This window comes from Dendrobates tinctorius, unplaced genomic scaffold (genome assembly GCF_039654945.1).
Source record: "Dendrobates tinctorius isolate UK_male_01 unplaced genomic scaffold, ASM3965494v1 ptg000145l, whole genome shotgun sequence".
NCBI lineage: Eukaryota > Metazoa > Chordata > Amphibia > Anura > Dendrobatidae > Dendrobates > Dendrobates tinctorius.
Genome location: NW_027361812.1, coordinates 9,467,748 through 9,482,448, shown reverse-complemented (window position 1 = coordinate 9,482,448; position 14,701 = coordinate 9,467,748).

Genomic DNA, 14,701 nt, shown 5'->3' with positions numbered 1-14,701 from the left:
AATGGGAGCATGATACCACAGCTCGTCTAATTCAAGATGAGCTGTGACATCGTTACTAGAGATGAGTGAGCACTAAAATGCTCAGGTGCTCGTTACTCAAACTGAGCAATTCCTAATGCTTGGATGCTCGTTTCGAATAATGAGTATAATGGGAATCAATGGGAAATCCAAGCATTTTTCCGGAAGACCCTACAAAGAGGGCTGGGAGGCAGTGAAAATGTTGAAATTGATGGAAAAAGTGCTGAATGGAGGGAGAACAACAGGGGGAAGAAGCATGGAAGAATCTCTTACTCCAAGATTGCTGCTCAGAACAATGGTGTCACACTTTTATTCCACCTTAAGGACTGACAATAAAATATTCAAAATCGAAGAGAAATTGGAGTTTGCAGGAAAAAAATGTTAAGAATCATTATTTCCTATATAATGACTTGTATATAAGGCAACAATTAAAAAAGGATTAAAAAAAATAATTTAAGTAAACCAAAATTGAAATTTTTATTAAAAAAAATTGGAAATTTCAGTGTAAATTATGAAGGAAGCAAAAATTTGATGGAAGAGAGACTCAGATATACCCTGTATTAGATATAAACGAGGGTCTCAGACACATTCTGTTCAACTTGTCATGTAGCGGTACTCCTAGACTCATAAAGGCTATGCACTAAGTGCAAAGCTTGTCAAAAAGTACAAGCAGGGTCATCCATACACCAGTGAAGGTATCAACTCATTCAAATTTTGTCAACAAAATGTGGTTGTGGTACATCTACACTCATAAAAGCTCTGCACACAGTTCAAAGCCTGCCAAAAATTAAATGTAGAGTCATCCATACACCCTTCAAGACACCAGCTGAAGTGCCTCAAATAAAAAATAAGAAAGTGTAGATGTGGTACTTCTACACTCATAAACACTCTGCACATGGTGCAAAGCAAGAAAAAAAATATAAGGTGGGTTATCGATACACCCTTGAAGGCAAGAACTGGAGGACCTCATTCAAATATTGAAACTTTATATGTGCTGCTGTCATCTGGTGGTGTGGGCTAGTTGGGGCTAATTCAGGTTTTGTTCAATTTTATCAGAACAAAATGACCCGCACAACCTCGGTGGCACTAAAACCCGCTCCGACAAGAAGCTAGCGGCATGACAGCACACACCTTCAAGGAAAAGGACAGCTCATGCTAGTTGGGCAAGGAAGTTTGCCCCCTGCAGCTAGCGTTGTCTCATGGGAATTTTTTCCACATATTTTCCATGATGGCCTTTTGATATAGCACCATTTTAGTAGACCTCTCTGCCTCAGGAATAAGAGATGCAAGGTTCTCCTAGCAGTTTGGTCTAACAGGGTGAACAACCAATACTGTTTTTATTGGCCAAGAAGAATATAACGTGAGGTACGTGAGCAGCGGTATGTGAAGTCGGCCATATGTGCCACGGTCTCTACAGCCAACGCTTCCCTGTCTCCACCATGATGACTACTTTCCATCTCCTCCTCCCTCTCTTTTTCCTCCTTCCCCTCCTTAGTCCATCCACGTAGTAGAAACGGGACAAAGCTTGTGTGGGTACTAGCCTCTGTTGCACTAGCAACCAGCTCCTGTTCCTCCTCCTACTCCTCCTCAGCCTCCACCTCCTCATTGTTACCCAATCCACACTGAGCAGATGAGATGAGGCTGGGCTGGTAGTATCTCCCTTTCATGTCTTCCTCTATCTCCACCTGTTCCGCATGCAAAGCTTCATGTTTAATTGTCATCAGCCACTGTTTAAGTAGGCACAGAAGCGAGATTGTTGACCTGATTATTGCGTCATCACCGCTCACCATCTTTGTGAAGTGAACTGCATTTTGTGAACTGTAGCTGGCCAAGCGTTTTTTTAGAAATGTTAAACCTCTGTAATTTTAATCAAAACATGTTACACTGTATGGATGACAATAGTCAATTTTCAGAATCCAAATTTTGTGAACTGTAGCAGGCCAAACGGTTTTAAATTTTTTTTAACTACCATAATTTTACACAAATCATGTTAAACTGGGTGGATGACAATAGTCAATTTTTTCACATAAAAAAAAAAATTTGGCCACTTGCGGCAGCTATATATTTCGCAATGGACTGCAAAGCTGTAAGCCCTGACTTATAGGCTATATTCCATCATGCTCTTCGCTCCAGCTATCCCTAGGTTAAATGAAGAGTTCATCACATAGAAATAGAAAAAGAACAAGATTAGCCCTAAAAAGGACTTTCAGTAGAATGGTTCAGCATCAGCACCAGTAGCACCACTAGAGGACTCTGATTAATGGAATTGTGCACACACAGCCCTGGACAACTACTCTCTCCCTCCTATGACAACTGTCCCTGTGTTTTGCAATAGCGTTAGTGTGCCGATCCTGGCGACGCCATTCCTTTAATAACCTCTGATGAGGTAATGGGGCCAGTCAATCACAGTAATGCCACTACCAAGATGGCTACGGCATTACAGTGATTGGCAGGCAATCACCACATGCTTATTAGCTGTGTAACAGGTGCCAAACATGTGGGGTGGGGATTCGAGCATTCAATTCAAGCACCAGCCAATGCTCAATGAGTTGCGAGCAGATCCGAGCACCCAGATACTCGGGTGATATCCAAGTATCACCAAGCACATTTGCTCATCACTAATTGCTTCAAGTAGAGTTGAGCGAAACGGGTCGAAAAAATTCAAAAGTCGCCGACTTTTGGCAAAGTCGGGTTTCATGAAACGAAACCCGACCCTAGGATGAGGTCGGCCACGAGGTCGGCGACTTACGCGCCAAAGTCGCGTTTCAAAAGTTTGTTTTGCGCTCTTTTTCAGCCAATCAGGATCCACGGACACTGTGGGCAACGTGATGACATAGGCACGGGTCACCACCATCTTTCAGAAGGGCATGCAAGTGATTGGCTTGCTTTGGTGGGCGTCACAGGGGGTATAAAAGGGCGTGCACGCCGACCGCCATCTTACTTCTGCCGATCTTAGTATAGGGAGAGGTTGCTGCTGATTCTGTAGGGAGAGCGTTAGGCAGGGAAGAAGACAAAAAAACTGCTTCTGCTGCTAGCGATTTGGCCTGCACAACACACAAGTCACTGTGTGTGCAGTGCAAGGGGAGGCTATATTGTGGTGTATCAGTGGTGTTGGTTGTTGGGCTGCCTTTTAAGGCTTCCTGACACGCTGGCATTGCTGTTTACCCACTGCTCCGCAAACTGCTTTTTTAAAAGCAATCCAATCTCCCTTATCCTCTCGTCACTTTGGTCACAGGCAGCAGTGCCATCGAGCGTGTCACATAGCGCTCAGATATCAGTGGGCCGCACACAATCCACAAGTGTCCAGTGTCCAAAAGTGTACGCAGAGATTCAAAATCTCCATTATCCTCTCGTCACTTTGGTCACAGGCAGCTGTGCCATCGAGCGTGTCACATAGCGCTCAGATATCAGTGGGCCGCACACAATCCACAAGTGTCCAGTGTCCAAAAGTGTACGCAGAGATTCAAAATCTCCATTATCCTCTCGTCACTTTGGTCACAGGCAGCTGTGCCATCGAGCGTGTCACATTGCGCTCAGATATCAGTGGGCCGCACACAATCCACAAGTGTCCAGTGTCCAAAAGTGTACGCAGAGATTCAAAATCTCCATTATCCTCTCGTCACTTTGGTCACAGGCAGCTGTGCCATCGAGCGTGTCACATAGCGCTCAGATATCAGTGGGCCGCACACAATCCACAAGTGTCCACTGTCCACAAGTGTACGCAGAGATTCAAAATCTCCATTATCCTCTCGTCACTTTGGTCACAGGCAGCTGTGCCATCGAGCGTGTCACATAGCGCTCAGATATCAGTGGGCCGCACACAATCCACAAGTGTCCAGTGTCCAAAAGTGTACGCAGAGATTCAAAATCTCCATTATCCTCTCGTCACTTTGGTCACAGGCAGCTGTGCCATCGAGCGTGTCACATAGCGCTCAGATATCAGTGGGCCGCACACAATCCACAAGTGTCCAGTGTCCAAAAGTGTACGCAGAGATTCAAAATCTCCATTATCCTCTCGTCACTTTGGTCACAGGCAGCTGTGCCATCGAGCGTGTCACATAGCGCTCAGATATCAGTGGGCCGCACACAATCCACAAGTGTCCAGTGTCCAAAAGTGTACGCAGAGATTCAAAATCTCCATTATCCTCTCGTCACTTTGGTCACAGGCAGCTGTGCCATCGAGCGTGTCACATAGCGCTCAGATATCAGTGGGCCGCACACAATCCACAAGTGTCCACTGTCCACAAGTGTACGCAGAGATTCAAAATCTCCATTATCCTCTCGTCACTTTGGTCACAGGCAGCTGTGCCATCGAGCGTGTCACATAGCGCTCAGATATCAGTGGGCCGCACACAATCCACAAGTGTCCAGTGTCCAAAAGTGTACGCAGAGATTCAAAATCTCCATTATCCTCTCGTCACTTTGGTCACAGGCAGCTGTGCCATCGAGCGTGTCACATAGCGCTCAGATATCAGTGGGCCGCACACAATCCACAAGTGTCCACTGTCCACAAGTGTACGCAGAGATTCAAAATCTCCATTATCCTCTCGTCACTTTGGTCACAGGCAGCTGTGCCATCGAGCGTGTCACATAGCGCTCAGATATCAGTGGGCCGCACACAATCCACAAGTGTCCAGTGTCCAAAAGTGTACGCAGAGATTCAAAATCTCCATTATCCTCTCGTCACTTTGGTCACAGGCAGCTGTGCCATCGAGCGTGTCACATAGCGCTCAGATATCAGTGGGCCGCACACAATCCACAAGTGTCCACTGTCCAAAAGTGTACGCAGAGATTCAAAATCTCCATTATCCTCTCGTCACTTTGGTCACAGGCAGCTGTGCCATCGAGCGTGTCACATAGCGCTCAGATATCAGTGGGCCGCACACAATCCACAAGTGTCCAGTGTCCAAAAGTGTACGCAGAGATTCAAAATCTCCATTATCCTCTCGTCACTTTGGTCACAGGCAGCTGTGCCATCGAGCGTGTCACATAGCGCTCAGATATCAGTGGGCCGCACACAATCCACAAGTGTCCACTGTCCACAAGTGTACGCAGAGATTCAAAATCTCCATTATCCTCTCATCACTTTGGTCACAGGCAGCTGTGCCATCGAGCGTGTCACATAGCGCTCAGATATCAGTGGGCCGCACACAATCCACAAGTGTCCAGTGTCCAAAAGTGTACGCAGAGATTCAAAATCTCCATTATCCTCTCGTCACTTTGGTCACAGGCAGCTGTGCCATCGAGCGTGTCACATAGCGCTCAGATATCAGTGGGCCGCACACAATCCACAAGTGTCCACTGTCCACAAGTGTACGCAGAGATTCAAAATCTCCATTATCCTCTCGTCACTTTGGTCACAGGCAGCTGTGCCATCGAGCGTGTAACATAGCGCTCAGATATCAGTGGGCCGCACACAATCCACAAGTGTCCAGTGTCCAAAAGTGTACGCAGAGATTCAAAATCTCCATTATCCTCTCGTCACTTTGGTCACAGGCAGCTGTGCCATCGAGCGTGTCACATAGCGCTCAGATATCAGTGGGCCGCACACAATCCACAAGTGTCCAGTGTCCAAAAGTGTACGCAGAGATTCAAAATCTCCATTATCCTCTCGTCACTTTGGTCACAGGCAGCTGTGCCATCGAGCATGTCACATAGCGCTCAGATATCAGTGGGCCGCACACAATCCACAAGTGTCCACTGTCCACAAGTGTGTGCAGAAATTCTAAAACTCCCCTGTCCTATAGACACCTTGTACCTTGTTTTACATTACTATATAGTTTGTTGGATTTTGTCTACATTTCTACCAAAAATGAGGAAGGCTGGTGGAAGAGGCCGTGGAATTGGGCGGGGGTTGGCAGCTGGTAATGATGGTGTTGGTGGTGGATCTGATGGTAGTGGCAAGAGCAAAATAGGACCGAATGCAGGAGGTGCTGACCCTGCGTCATCGTCTGGCTACATAAGGCCTCGAACGCTTAGTTTTCTAGGAGTTGGCAAACCGCTTTTAAAGGCAGAGCATCAGGAAAAAGTTTTGTCTTACATTGCTGACTCAGCCTCCAGCTCTATCGCCTCCTCTTCTTCAGTTGTAAAAAGTAAAAGCACTGAGTCGTCATTGGAGGCTCATGTTCATGAACCACACCTTTCCTTGTGTCCTTCACCCCAACCAAGATTGAAGGATGACGCAGGCCATACTACTGATTACTCCATGGAGCTGTTTTCACATACCATGCCTGGATTATCAAGTCAAATGGTGAATTACCCAGGCCAAGATGAATCTGACATGGAGTGCACTGATGCACAGCCGCTGATGGATGATTCTGCTGGTACATTCACTCAGAGCACTACATTGTCCTCGCAGTGTACAGAGCCAGATTTTGACCCTGATGAGACTCAGGTGCCCCTTCCCGCACACTATACCACCATACACGGTGACACAGAGAAAGGTGCACATGACATAGAAGAGGAGGTGATGGATGACCCAGTTGTTGACCCAGATTGGCATCCATTGGGGGAAGAGGGTGCTGCTTCCAATAGCTCAGATGAGGAGCATCCACAGCAGACATCGACATCGCAACAGCTGTTATCTGGCAGGCCCGGAGCACTCCAAAGACAGGTTCCAAACATCAAAAGAGTTGCTGGACAGCTTGTCCAGAGGGTCAAAAGATCACAGCGTGCTAGGCCGCAAAATGTCTGCCAAAGTAGGAAGAGTGCAGTGTGGCACTTTTTTGAACAAAATCCTCATGATCAGGCCAAGGTTATCTGTAAGAAGTGCGCAAAGACCTTTAGCCGAGGGAAAAATCTGAAAAATTTGAATACCAGTTGCATGCTTAGACATTTAACCAGCATGCACTTGCAAGCGTGGACACAACACCAAACCTCAAGTGCCACATGTGCAACTGATCACAACGAAGGTAGTCAGCAACGCTACATTGTTTCCCCCACTGTAAGCCCACCGGTTAGCACAGCAGCAAATGTTGAGGTGTCGTTGCAAGGCCACAGCAGTCAGGGAATCCCACTGTTATATCAACGAAAGACTGATTCTAGGCCATCAGAAAGAACACCAACTCCATCACCATCATCAACCCTCTCTCAGTCCGCCCTGTCCACCGCTACTTACACCATATGCAGCTCTCAAGTCCAGCTCACCCTCCCAGACACTATGAGTAGGTCAAGAAAGTACTCAGTCTCTCATCCGCGTACACTGGGTTTGAACGCCCACATTGCCAAACTAATCTCGTTTGAGATGATGCCCTTTCGGTTGGTGGAAAGCACAGCTTTCCGCGAACTCATGGCCTATGCAGTACCACGCTATGACCTACCCAGTCGCCACTTCTTCTCTCGCAAAGCCATCCCAGCCCTCCACCATCATGTGAAAGACCGCATTGTCCATGCACTCAAGCAGTCAGTGAGCGGAAAGGTGCACTTCACAACTGATGCATGGTCCAGTCGGCATGGCCAGGGCCGTTACGTGTCCATCACTGCGCACTGGGTTAATGTGGTGGATGCAGGGTCCACAGGGGACAGCGGTGGTGGGACAGTGCTGCCTAGCCCACGGTATAGGAAACAGTTGGCTGTAGGCGTTCGACCCTCCTCCTCCTCCTCCTCCTCCAGAAGCGACAGCTCGTCCACAGAGTGCAGTCGTACGAGCACTCCATCTGCAGCTGCCACTGTTGCACACGAGGTGTCCCCCTATCGAGCAGCTAGTGGAAAGCGTCAGCAGGCTGTGTTGCAGATGATGTGTTTGGGCGACAGACACACCGCCGAGGTGCTGGCCGAGTACTTGAAGCGACAAACTGAGTCATGGCTGGGCAGTGTACATCTTGAGGCAGGCAAGGTAGTTAGTGATAACGGCCGTAATTTTGTGGCAGCCATAGCCCTTTCAAAACTCAGCCACATACCTTGCTTGGCTCACACCTTGAACCTGGTGGTGCAGTGCTTCCTCAAAAATTATCCGGAGTTAACAGCCCTGCTCCAGAAGGTGCGAAGACTGTGCGCGCACATCCGCCGGTCGCCTGTACACTCCGTTCGTATGCAGAAGCTGCAGCGATTGCTCCACCTTCCCAACCACCGCCTCATTATCGACATTGCAACAAGGTGGAACTCCACCCTGCACATGGTGGAGCGGCTGTGCGAGCAGAGGCAGGCCATAATGCATTTGTGGGAGGATACACGGCCAGGCACTTTGAGAGCAGACATGGAGTTGACAGGCGTGCAGTGGTCGAAGCTGAAAGACCTTTGTAAAGTCCTTCAGTGTTTTGAGGAATGCACACGGCTGGTAAGCGCAGACGACGCCATCCTAAGCATGAGCATCCCACTTATGCGTCTGCTCATGCAAACTTTGACGCACCTTAAGGAGCAGGCGTCTGCAGCCAATGTTGATGAGGAGGAAGAGGAGGAGGGAATCCTTGATGACATTCAGCCATTGTCTGCTCAGGGACCTCTCCTGGACGAGGTGGAGGAAGAAGAGGAGGAGGAGGAGGAGGATGATGGGGATGATTACTTAGGGGAGGAGGATGCATCTCGTGGGGCAAGTGAAAATGTTGGTGTGGCAAGGTCTGGTACAGGGTTTGTGCGTGACTGGAGGGATGTGGATTTGCCAGAAAGTGCTCCTCCACCCAGCACTTGCAGTGTATCATTGACACCGGGAACATTGGCCCACATGTCAGATTATGCCTTGCGGATCCTAAAAAGGGACCCCCGCATTGCCAAAATGATGAACGATGACGACTACTGGTTGGCCAGCATCCTGGATCCACGCTATAAAGGCAAATTACAAAACATCATGCCACAGGAGAACCTTGACCTAATATTGGCTAATAAACAAGCAACTCTGGTAAATCGGTTGCTTGAGGCATTCCCAGCACACAGCAGCGGTGATGGTTCTCACACGAGCCGTACGGGCCGGGGGCAGCTTGGCAGAGGTGTTCGTGGTGCACACAGCAGAAGTGGCGTTGGAGACAGGGGTTTCATGACAATGTTGTGGACTGATTTTTCAAATACCGCTCACACAACTGGTAATACTGCATCGATGGAAAGTGACAGGAGACAGCAGTTGTCAACTATGGTTACAAACTACTTTTCCTCCCATATCGATGTTCTCCCACACAGGTCATTCCCCTTTGACTATTGGGCCGCTAAACTGGACACCTGGCCTGAATTGGCCCAATATGCCTTACAGGAGCTCGCTTGCCCAGCTGCAAGTGTGCTATCGGAAAGAGTCTTCAGTGCAGCTGGATCAATCCTGACAGAAAAAAGGACCCGTCTGTCAACCCAAAATGTGGATGATCTAACCTTCATTAAAATGAACCACGCATGGGTTTCCAAGGATTTTGTCCCACCTTCCCCTGATGACACATAGGGTGACAGAAAAATGGCTTGCTTTGGTCCACCTCTTCCTGGTACTTCACCTATTTCGCCTTTTGCATCAGTTGAATGTCCAACATCAACATATGCCACTTTCTAAAACTCCTTAACTGTGCTGCCTCCCCCCCCATGGCCGGGGTCACCACCTAGCGCACGACACCGTGCGAGTGCCGTTGCCCTGGACAGGTGGGTAGGCCGACTCTTGGGCGCGGGCACTGGCACAGGGTCCCTCATAGTGCAATCAAGTGTCTCTGACGGCGGTGGTGCACACCCGCCGTCAGACACACCGCTGTACTATGAGGGGCCCAGTGCCAGTACCGACGCCCACGAGTGGGCCCCCCTTGCTTGGCCAGGGCCCCAGCATTTGCAATCTTTACCTCTCCCTGCTCCTCCGCTGTGTAATCTGGGCCGTCAAATCCATACTGTGCCTGACACCGTCTGAGCCTGCCTCCTGAGACATATATTTTGAATGTGTACGCTATCCATACATGTTATCCGGGGATACGGTACCCCTTCTAACCTTTGTGCAATGACGTGCAATCCATACTGGGCCTAACACCGTCTGAGCCTGCCTCATGCTGTATAGACATATATTTTGAATGTGTACGCTATCCATACATGTTATCCAGGGATACGGTACCCTTTCTAACCTTTGTGCAATGACGTGCAATCCATACTGGGCCTAACACTGTCTGAGCCTGCCTCATGCTGTATAGACATATATTTTGAATGTGTACGCTATCCATACATGTTATCCGGGGATACGGTACCCCTTCTAACCTTTGTGCAATGACGTGCAATCCATACTGGGCCTAACACCGTCTGAGCCTGCCTCATGCTGTATAGACATATATTTTGAATGTGTACGCTATCCATACATGTTATCCGGGGATACGGTACCCCTTATAACCTTTGTGCAATGACGTGCAATCCATACTGGGCCTAACACCGTCTGAGCCTGCCTCATGCTGTATAGACATATATTTTGAATGTGTACGCTATCCATACATGTTATCCGGGGATACGGTACCCCTTCTAACCTTTGTGCAATGACGTGCAATCCATACTGGGCCTAACACCGTCTGAGCCTGCCTCATGCTGTATAGACATATATTTTGAATATGTACGCTATCCATACATGTTATCCAGGGATACGGTACCCTTTCTAACATTTGTGCAATGACGTGCAATCCATACTGGGCCTAACACCGTCTGAGCCTGCCTCATGCTGTATAAACATATATTTTGAATGTGTACGCTATCCATACATGTTATCCGGGGATACGGTACCCCTTCTAACCTTTGTGCAATGACGTGTAATCCATACTGGGCCTAACACCGTCTGAGCCTGCCTCATGCTGTATAGACATATATTTTGAATGTGTACGCTATCCATACATGTTATCCAGGGATACGGTACCCTTTCTAACCTTTGTGCAATGACGTGCAATCCATACTGGGCCTAACACCGTCTGAGACTGCATCATGCTGTATAGACATATATTTTGAATGTGTACACTATCCATACATGTTATCCGGGGATACGGTACCCCTTCTAACCTTTGTGCAATGACGTGCAATCCATATTGGGTCTAACACCGTCTGAGCCTGCCTCATGCTGTATAGACATATATTTTGAATGTGTACGCTATCCATACATGTTATCCAGGGATACGGTACCCTTTCTAACCTTTGTGCAATGACGTGCAATCCATACTGGGCCTAACACCGTCTGAGCCTGCCTCATGCTGTATAGACATATATTTTGAATGTGTACGCTATCCATACATGTTATCTAGGGATACGGTACCCTTTCTAACCTTTGTGCAATCACGTGCAATCCATACTGGGCGTGAGAACGGCTGGCGAGCTGTTAAGCAAGCTACAGCACCTGTCCAGACAAGTACAGGGATTCCCTAGCGAGGAGACTTATTTGATTGTTTTCTATGTTGGGACAGCAATTTTTGGGGACCACTATACTCTGGAGAATGATAGATGGGGCCCACCATACACTGGAACATTCCAAAGGTGGACATCAGACACTGGAGCAGCATTTACAGGGCCCATTATACACTAGAGCAGTAGAAATGGGGCCCATTATGTTTGGAGCATTATTTGGGCCCATAAGACAGTAGAGCTTCATCCATGGGGACCAACATATACTGTAGCATTATGTGGAGCTCATCATATACTGTTTCAAACATTATATGGGACCAATGATTTTGTATGGAGAAATAGATGGGCCTCGTCATGAGATGTAAAAAGTGAAGTATTTTTCATTGTACTATACCGCTATTTCTCTGCCGTATCGGAGCATGATGAGTTGTGGTATGTGTTAAAGGGGCGCTTTTTCGCCCAGGGCACATGAAAACCTGCAGCCAGCCCCCCCCCCCACAAATTTAGCCAAATAACCCCCATTTTTCAGTGCGTAACTTGTATTATGAAGTTAATTAAGGTTGACAAGCTTAAGTAAGAAGAATTGATGCTTTTGGCATTCAAATGGGCACTGTAGGTGTGTTTCCTGTCCTCCTCTCACTGCCGACTTTTATTCCCCATTGACTTACATTGGGTTTCGTGTTTCGGGACGACCCCGACTTTTCCCTATAATCGGACGATCTTGCTCGACCCAACTTTTGGAAAAGTCGGGTTTCACGAAATGAAACGCGACCCTAAAAAAGCAAAAGTCGCTCAACTCTAGCTTCAAGACATCTTTGTGCCTGACTAGAGTAAGATTTGTTACGAGGCGCATGAAGGCACACAACTCTTGTCAGATGTGCCTGATTCATTAAAAAGCATGCGCGTACTAATGAACAAACCGCCACCCTCTCCAGCACACCTCTTCATCATGAATCAGGGCTAGCTTGTTCAATTGTAGGATGAGTATTTACTCTACAAGTGATGAGACGAAAACAGTAATCATTACGCCCCTGGTTGAGGCACATAATACATAAAAGTTGCCACTGTTCTGCTGAATCGGTAACTCACAAATGCTCTTCTGGATAAATGGTGAAAAAATCCCACAGACACACTCCAAAATCTCATAGAAAGCCATTCAGGAAGAATGAACGCTGTTTAAGTTGCCAAAGCGGACCAACCAATGATGCCTATGGATTCATGTTGCTACTGCAGGTGTCTCAATACTTTTGCCCATATAGTGTCCATGTTATGAGTGTGTAACAGAGAAGACCGAGCGGCGGGTGCCTGCCTTCCGGGACCGGAACTGTTGAGGCTGCCTTCCCTGTTTCCTGGGGGAAGGAATAGGGGACCGGACAGGCCCCATGACCCAGGAAGAGGGGACATGTTTAGTCAGAGAATCCAGCCCGAAGCTGAGGTAGAAAGCCCGCGAGGCTGCAGAGAGGCCCCCACCGTCAGCGTGCGAGCAGCAGGACAGGCAGCGCGCTCTGCACCCGAACCGCCGGTGCTGCGACTAACTGCAGCAGACAGATCCGGTGGCCTAGAGACAGTTTTGGTGCAGGCAGGCGGCGTGCAGCAAGCCGAGAGGAGTGCTCCGTCCCCAGAGCACGGAGCTGCACAGGCCTGCATCTGTTAACCCCCGCCACCAACTGCGGGGACTTGAGAGAGAGAGAGGTGCAGGGTGCCCGGTGACTACCAGAGAGCAAGGTGCCATACGTTGCGTGTCCGTGAGTACAGTGCATGTGCCACATAAGAGAAACCGTGTACACGACAGACACATGCACCCTGATTTGCCAGTTGATACGTTCCGGTCTACGTTGGACCCGGACAGCGCTGCGGCCTTAATTGACTTGTCCGCATCAGCTTATGGGCTAGGGGCTCAGTGGAAGGTACTGGAGACCGACCACTGCCGCCAGAAGACAGATCCTCGTTGCCTACAGGACCTTCCTGGATAAGCACTGCGCCAGCCATTGTTGGTGCTATTGACTTCTCAGCAGGAGTCAGTCTGAGGAACTTCTGACACGTTAAGTGATTCACAATAACTGCCGTTACCTGATTCATGGTTCCTGAACTCTGCTTATTCTTTGCAAATTGAACCGTTTATTCCCTCATTTAACTGTTTACCTACCTGCGTGGATTATTCCCTGGTTAAAGTTATTAACTCTTGCGCTGCGTCTGTCTGTCACTGCATCCCGCAACCTGCTTTCAAATGTGTATATATTTATACTCAAATGATGACTACAAATTGAAAGCGTGAGTCTGTCTTCAAGGAGAGCAGCCCTCAACTGATCATTTCTGTCCTTCGTAGAGAGAACCAGCATCCGACTCTCACTGATCAAATCTTCTTATGTCAACATTTTTCTAAAATTGCGCTTCGTCTTTACAAAAATCTAAATAGAATTAAAAGATATGAGTACCTTCAGGGGGATCTAATTTTTTTTTACTTAAAGACTAACTGTCTTCAAGATTTTATACCCCAAACTAATAGAATGTATTTTAAAGGGGTTTTAATGCTGAGTCAATCTTTACCTTTCTAGCAGAAATCCATTTTGCAGGAAAGATGTAAGTGTGTAAGTGCAGTGCCCACCCCCTTTGCACTTGCCGCTCATTAGCATACAATTTCAAGAATGGATTTCTCTGAAACAGAAAAATGGATTTCCACAGGAAAGGTGAGTATCTACTCTTAATTAAAGTGCCTATACATACATGCCATTGGTTTAGGGTACAAATCCTGATGACAGGTTCTTCTTAAGTTTATGTATTTTTGGCTAAAAATTATTTAACATATTGTTATATGAAACTTGCTCTATGAGAGCCCTTGATGTGTTGTAATATAATAGTTATTATAGACTGAATATTGACAATGATAAGATTTCTTAGATTAGAAATAAAGTTGCGTTTTGTGCCTCTTGAAGGAGCGCAGGGAATATGGGAAGCTGCGACTACCCAAATATTATTAGTAAAAACAGTGATTTTTCTCCCCTCTGTTTTACTTTGGCAACATTTGTTGGGTACGGGGACACAATCCGCTATTTCAACCTGACATAACACATAAAACAGTAGGGATCATGTGGATTTTGCTTACATCATATTACAAGGCATTACTTATAAGATGTAAGCTTAAGTGATTATATCACCGTGGAGCCAACAATATTCATTACATTCATTATCAAAGGCATGTGCATAACCACAGGAGATAAAATCCATAAATAAATGAAGATTTTCATATGATCTTATAATACGGGTTAAATGAGTCACATAGCTTTGATGCTGTGGAACATATTACCTTTGAGATGTTCTGCAAGATATGAACCATGGTAGACTAGAAGACCTTGGAGAAAACAGGGTGTGGAGAACAGATGTATTGTTCACCAGGACTTTTATGACGCTAGCCCGTAGACTATGC